The sequence below is a fragment of the Pinus tabuliformis genome, chromosome 4_2, assembly GCF_031772625.1.
Source record: "Pinus tabuliformis cultivar Carrire ecotype Pingquan chromosome 4_2, CPIR1, whole genome shotgun sequence".
Lineage (NCBI taxonomy): Eukaryota > Viridiplantae > Streptophyta > Pinopsida > Pinales > Pinaceae > Pinus > Pinus tabuliformis.
This window is the reverse complement of record NC_142304.1, coordinates 1,045,350,528-1,045,358,446: the sequence shown is the minus strand read 5'-3', so window position 1 is coordinate 1,045,358,446 and position 7,919 is coordinate 1,045,350,528.

Below are 7,919 nucleotides of genomic sequence, written 5' to 3'. Positions count from 1 at the left end.
ATCAAAGATAAAAGAGTAACCAAGTCTGTATTAATGCATGAAATAAACTTACAGCAAAGCAAGTCTTAACAGTACATAAAGATCATAGTCTTGATATGTTAAAAAGGAATTACAACAGAACCTCCCCCGTAGCCAGCAATGCTATCTCTTATATAAGGATGATGACGGAGGTATCTAGATACAGAAAATAGATAAAATAGCGATCCCTCAGGATCTAAGATCCTGAGGGATTCGCAGAATCATTAACCCTGAGTCACTTCTTTCATTTTCTGCTCCGAGCTTGTATCTCCGCTTCCTTTTCTACGTTGGTCCGTTTTGATCTGGTCTGTTTGAGGTTTCCCGTCAAAGGGACAACAGTTAGCTCCTCTTCTTCTTTCCCTTTGAGATGGCTAATTTATGCTTTTCCTCCTTCCTGCACGTAGGAACTACAATTATCAGTTTTTCCTATTAACCTCACGTGTTTCATTATTATCTAAGTTTAAAACGCAGAAAGGTTTATATATCCTAAATGAAAAAGATACTGAAATAACCATCAAAACATACCTTCTTTGAGACTCTATAGTAACCTCTAACCAATTTGGACTTGGAAGCTAGATATTCCGAGTGAGAGATGGATCTTTGTTCAAAAATTTACTACTCATTATCATTAAGCAAGAAATTTAGCTCATTGGCTAGATTTAGTTGGAAATAAATGAACTTTGTTTGGAAGGAAGATAGAGAGGGACCATTGGGAAATGTAATTTCTTGACATAAAACTACGAACTACAGACTATATGAGCAAGTTTAACAGACATGAAAGATTTATTTTTTTTTTTTACAAACCATCATCAACTTATGATCGAAGAAAATATATAAAAAACATAAAAATAGAGAATTCATATGATTTATGTAAATGAAATTTAAGTTGAAAACATATAAGTAGTTTTGAAAATGTAAATTTGAGATTACAGACAAAGTTCAGATTTAATTAGTTATTTCCAAATGTGTAAGATTATGAATCAGATTTATGGCTTGGAAGAAAAGTAATAAATTAGAAACCCTGACATGAAACTTATCACACATGAATCTCTTTAAAATTTGCACAAGTAACATTCTGATTTGACTAATGTCCAAGGTATACACAGTCTGCAAAAATTCTACAAAAAATTCTAAAAATGTACATTAGAAAATTCATAGTCTTTATCAAATACTTGCAAATTGTTTAAGATAAAAATAAATAAAATTAATGGGTATAAAACCTCTTCATCTATCTATAACTTACTAATTCTCGTGAATCTCTAAAGAATAATTGGCTTCAAAGATCCATTCGAAACTCTCAAAGATGATATTTTTGTAAAAATGAAAGGGATTTTTGTTTATAGGTTAGTTCCTTCCAAAAATTTCTTCCAGTTTTCGAAAATTCAACATGAGTCGTTCAAAAACTGATTTGTAAAATAGTGTTTAAAACATTGAATTGCAAAATATGGAAAGGTAATACACAAATATTCCTCCGAAACTCTCAAAAAATGATAGCTGCATAAAAATTGATAGACGTTTTTTTTAATGAGTGAGTTACCAACAAAAACCTCTTGTTGTTTTTAAAATTTCAGTTCTAGCTATTCGGAAGTTGTGTCCAAATTTACTGGTTTTTCCATGAAAAAACATAGTAAAATAGAGTTTTGTCCTTCATGGATTAATTTTCAATGCTCACTTGATCAAGTTCCAACTCCTTTGGTGACATGGAATCTGTCAACACCTTGATTTTGACACAACAAATTTAAATTTTACAATTGGCATTGATACTCGAGGTGTCAGCTTATCTGTGAGAGTGTTTAGTCAACATTTTACAATTGGCACTCACAACCCAACTTTCAGCGCTCTAAATTTTACGAATAATAAGAAATGACAATGATGATTTTAAAACTATGAAGAAAAAATGAAATGATATTACCTAAGGACACTAATTTTCCTTACTTTATGTCTTAATAAAACATCTACCAAAAACTCTCTTACAATGGGTTCCAATAAATGCTTTTTAATTTTAAATAGTGTATCGCACATCTTGAGTAATTTAGAGGATTGGAATTTCTCCATGTTTCATGGAAGCCATCAAGACTAACAGTTAAGGTGTAATTTTGTTTCATGACTCCCACTTATTTTCTTTATGTTTCTATTTCTATTTTTGTATCATTCCAATTTGGTGACATCATGGAACAAAATTTATTCTAATGGATGGTAGGGGAAGGGTGATGCCAGAAACCCCGACCACCAAGTAACTCTCCCTTAATATTCATATATCAGACCCGGACTTTGTGGTTATGCCCACAATCATATATCGGAAGTGTTGTTTTTGCTTTTCCTTTAAGAAATCAGGACCATTCATTTTATCGGAATACAAAGGAAAACACGGAAAACTCCACTGCCCAATTCATAATCCGGACCTCAAAATTTATTTACCTGATAATTATCATCAAGTCCACACCTTTAGTCACTCCACAACAATGCACCGATCTCCAATTACAATCGGTTTGATCTCCGATTGGCACTATATTGGCCTATCGACCATATCGCAATGTCGCATATCGGCCCCTCATTATTTTATTGTCGCCAGCTGTTTACCTCCTACGAAATGTGATCACTAATCACGTATGGACCATTGATCTACACCCGATGGATTCGATGGTTGTAATATATATCAGGTGGACATGTAGCGCAAGGATTAACTGCTCGATAAGCGCTTTCCTCTCTCCTCCTCGTTGCTACGTGTCGTGATATGAATGGAATTGAGTCAAATCCCTTCAATACCCCTTACCACTGTTCGCTTGCCCGAAATCCACTTCCACTGTTACGAAACCATTTTCTTTGCATGCTAACACTCACACATCTAAGCTTGTGATAACCGTCAATCTAACGATTCGATGGTTCTCATTCCTTGTCGCCTCCACCATTGATCTATCAGATCTAACCCTGACCATTCTTTTGCCCACGATCTCCGTGAATGGACACCTGCACATACAAGAATAAGACAAATACAAGCATAAAATCCAATAGATGCAATTATATATCGGTTAGAAAAGATATAACTCAAATATCATTACAATGAACAACAAGTGTTGAACCATAATGATAGTCATCTATTATTGATAATCAAAAAAGAATAATACAACCATAGTTCTGATGTCAAATCCTCCTTTGGCTGGGTGATCAGCTACATATGTCTTGCAAATCTTGTTGGGATTGGCAACAAGCCTCTCTCACTTTGATTATGAATGCAAGGAAGACTCTTACAGCAATCTCTCAGACTTCCAACAATATAATTCTCCATATGCTTGAACTAACTTGTCAAAGGCAATGGAACAAGCTTTTATAGATGGAGGAGAGGGAGATGCGATGAATTAGGACATCCATGGGATTGGGTTTATCTTGAAAAGCTATTATGGATAGAGGAAAGGGATATACGATGAATCTCGACATCCATGAGATTGTTATTATCCTTAAAAAGCTTCATGAGTCGAAAGGAAAATACTTTCGGGCATGCGTTTGTTAAAAAGCTTTCCCAAACTGGGTTGGCGCGGGTATAGATCTGAGACAGAGCGCCAACTGGCGCGCCCTCTTTGGAGGATTTCCCCATTAGCGGGTAATACACAGTGGATCCGTGCTAATGGAAAAAGGGAACTTTTTAAGGATATTCTGCAGGAGATGTCTTCAGGGCATATGAAGTCCATACTTAAGGGAACATAATGCAAGTGTTTTCAAGTTATGTCACTTCTCACAGGTCCCGGAATGAGTCCTCCAAAGTGCGGGAGAGGGGTAATAGGGACGGTGACAAATGGTGACAAATTACTGTGTAACAGATGCCCCCTAAAGCATGAGGCCCGAGAGAGAGATGGGTGAAATGCTTTACAAGAATACATTCAACTGAAAATGCTGCCGCCGGAGAATCTGCATAGAGAGGTACAACTGATATCGCAAGTACATGATATATGTGGTATGGACGCAACCATCCATAATAGAGTACATAATAATCTAGATCCAAGGTATGGGCGCAGCCATCTGGTGAGGATCGATGAATAGAATCAGGCATGGTCGCAGCCATCCAGTGAATGAGTCATGTAATAATCACAATAATCTACAAAATCGCAGCTTGGATTCCAACAGACAAAATCCAGGGTCTTGTGCTCCATCTCGACCCGAACAAAAGTACAAGTTCAAGCATGCAAATACATCAGTTGAAGTCGAACATGCATGAACATCGTCTGATTACCAGTCAATAATGAAATTGTTAACAGACGCGAGAGGTACCACCAATAACGATAATGGCCCTCAAGGTACTATAGGTACAATCTACGGCGTGTGAATCAGTGAGCTGGCGTCGAACACCCGTAGCATCATTCGATCGGAGGCCAATGATGAAAACCTCATGTCGAACACGAAGAACTTTCCATTGAGGCATGGAGGCTCAACGGCACCGGAAGGGAGTCTCTAGATCAGCTTCCTGGATAATGAGCTGAAGTCGACAGGAAGTGACCTTGATCGAAGGTGGGCCATAGTGTTTCCCACATCATCGACATGAGACAGAGGAAGAATGTTGTGGTGAATCAGAATTATGTGAGCTATCAGAGGGAGGTTGTTATTCTGCAGAGGTCAACTTCTTTTGAACATATCGGTGGCACGATAGTGGACTTGGCAGTATTTGACATCAATGGATCAGAGGTCATGGTGACAAGGCAATGAGAAAATGAGAGGTCAAACAGGATCACCCAAATCCACGGAGGCAAGTGAAAAACGAGATGAGATGTCCCCACCCAGACACGAAAGCAGATAAGTGCCATGTTCAAGAGCGACATACTGCCGACACGACAATAATTATGGTTCTATTTTCCCCACAATTTATGGCGAGTACCCCAGTTATTTTTATTAACAAGCTTGACGGGGATAGCATATGCTTGTAAAGCATCATCTTGACAGACTCCAATGTCATCAAGTTTTAATGAGTCTGACAGAGGAAGAACTCGGTGCCTTTTCATGTTTAGAGAGTTTGAAAAGACACGTAAAAGAAAACTCCAACGGTGTCCTTTTTAGTAAAGTTGTGTCTCTCAAGCCCGAAAAAGTATAAAACAATGCTCGAAAGAACCGCCGACCATTACGATCGAGGAGTACATTTCATGAGTAGTGATTTCGACCTAAAAAGTAAAAAAGTGATCGAAACCACGTCGCTTCGTGACTGTTAACGAACATGAAACGACAAGGGTCCGACGATCATTTTGTTTTTACACGGTCGAAAAAGAGTTTAAAGACGACCGCCCTTATTTACGTTTAGCGAGTCAAGAGGAATAACTCGGCAATCTTTTCGTCTTTAAATGGTCAGAAAAGAGCTGAAAGCAGACATCCATTTTTATTTTCTTTAACGAGTCAAAAAGGGAAAAATACTCGGCAATCTTTTCATATTTTACGAGTCAGAAAAGAGCTTAAAGGAGACTCGTCCTAGAGAGGAATGAGTGGTATAACGGGTAGCAACTGGTTCCGGCAATGATGGAACTGCTCAAAACATTTAATGGTCAAGAGGCTGGCTAATAAAACCACTCATCGCTACGGTTCCTCAGGAAAGGATAAACAACCAAGTGAAAGCATATGATCAGCTAAAGAGATGGTGTCGATGGAATGAAACAACTAAGGCTCATCTAGCAAAATGTAGCGGATAGGCGGCAATCACAAGATGTAAATCGGGTGGGTTCATTTTTACACTAGCTTGAACCATGGAGAACTCTGCTTGGATTCGTTTCATGTTTACACAAGCTTGAAATGAAAAACTATGCTTGTTACGAGTTTGCATGCCCCCAGCATAATGACGCAAAATGAGGTACATGCCCCCCAAGCTTCATTGCATTCAACAAAGTGGATGGAATGAAGGTTCACTCTCGATATCTATGAAAGACTCGACTTGTATTTTATGAGATCTTAATCAAAGACTCGATTTGGAAAGGAGGAGATGTTTCATATTTTAATGAGGTTGACCTAGGAAAAGAACTATCCTCATAATCCTTATTTCATTTTTTAATGAGCTTGACACAAGATCAGGAACTATGCTCGGCCAGACCTAGTTTCATTTTTTAAGGAGCTTGACATAGGAAAATGAACTATGCTCCGCCAGACCTAGTTTCATTTTTTAAGGAGCTTGACATAGGAAAACAAACTATGCTCTGCCCGAACTTCATTAGAATGAACAGGAAGTCGGGGCTTCCAAGAGTGCCACTTCGGGTGAAAGGGTAATATCTCGGAAGTCAGGACCCAATGCCCCCAGGACACTATGCACGATGGTGGCATCACTAGATCCAGGCACAGGGATAAGTGGCCACGTAGTTGATCTATGGTGGGGCAGATGCAACTGGTGGATGAAAACGAGGAGGGGATGATGACTGCACAGGAGGCACCCGGGGATGAACGAACGATAATTGATCAATAGTCATGATTCTTCCATCGTGTGGAAAGCAAACCACATGGAAAAGTGAAGAGACCAGGGCCCCCATGGCATAAACATAGTCTCGCCCAAGGAGAAGACTGAAATCTAAAGCACCTTGGGTAACCGATACGTCTATATAGATGGTTTTGCCTCCCAAAGTAATAGGGAACTTTGGAAGGATCCCTAATGGTTGACTAGTTCCTCCATCAAAAGCCGTCAGATTCGGCGCGACTGGACACAAGCTGTGGGGAATCCAAAGCTTGCCAAGTAGTGGCAGGCATAAGACTGACAGATGCACCCTCATCCAAAATGGTGCCAGGTATTCCCTATGATAGGCGTGTACCGTGACCCAGAAAGGCACATGGGATGGAAGATGGGAGGTGGTCAAATGACTCCAGTCGAAGGAAACGACTGAACTACTTGGTGGGGGAATCGTATGATTACCCCCTTGCTCTAAAGGGACCGAAGCAGGACTCTCGGGAGCAGTTGGGATAGGAGAGTCATTTCCGGACTCAGGAGAATCTGAGGAGACAAGAAGAACATGGGAATTATGCTCTTCTGAAATAGAGTGATCGGGTGGTGAACTCGAGTCGACACTCTTTCCAACCAATGGTTGGTTTGGAACAGGCTTGGCAGAGCCAGGTTCAGGAAGAGGAGGCTGGACAAGAGAGGGATCTTGGTCGATCTCTTTGTCAGCAGGGGGGCGATCCGCAGCCGCAGAGAGACGTTGATATCCAATGGGAAGTTGGGGTGAGGGAACTGCGAGACTTTCCAAGACAACGGAGGCTTTATCCATGAGCGGACAAAGGTGAAGGGGATGATTGCCTTCACAAAGTCTACAGGGGATTCGAATCTTCCCTTTTCCCTTACCATTTCCAGTTGATAAGGTAACATCACCGTGAGCTTCAGAGGACGATGAGGGGCGGGCCGGATCGCGAGACCATACTTCTAAGACCCTGGGAATGCCAGGACAATCGCGAAGAAGGTGGTCATCCTTGCACAATCTACAAGGAAACTTGACCTTCCGCAGAGGAGCAAAGGTGGCCCGACTTGAGGTGGACTCGGAGGAGTAGCGACACTTTTAGCCTCTCCCTTAGGAGACTTCTTCTTCTTTGTCTTCTTCTTCTTCTTCTTAGCCACCTGGTTACTCGAATCGAGACTTTCACCAGGCGAAGTAGAAGATGAGGACGTAGAAGCAGGCGAAGAAGGGGAGAGGTCCACCTTAGAATCAACATGATGTTGTTCAAGTGGAGGGACTGATTGACCAAAAGTTGAGACGGCAGGGACCAAAGAGGTTGGGAACAACAAACAGCAACCCAACAGTTCACCTGGGAGGGATAACATTGCCATGTAAGGAGCACCAACATTCCAAAAGGATCGAAATGACCAGGGTTCCCGTCAGAGGGGATCCCTCGGTTGGTGAACCCTGGAAAAGTTGCCATCGGAAAAAGAAACCTACTCAAGCTAACGCAAACAAGAT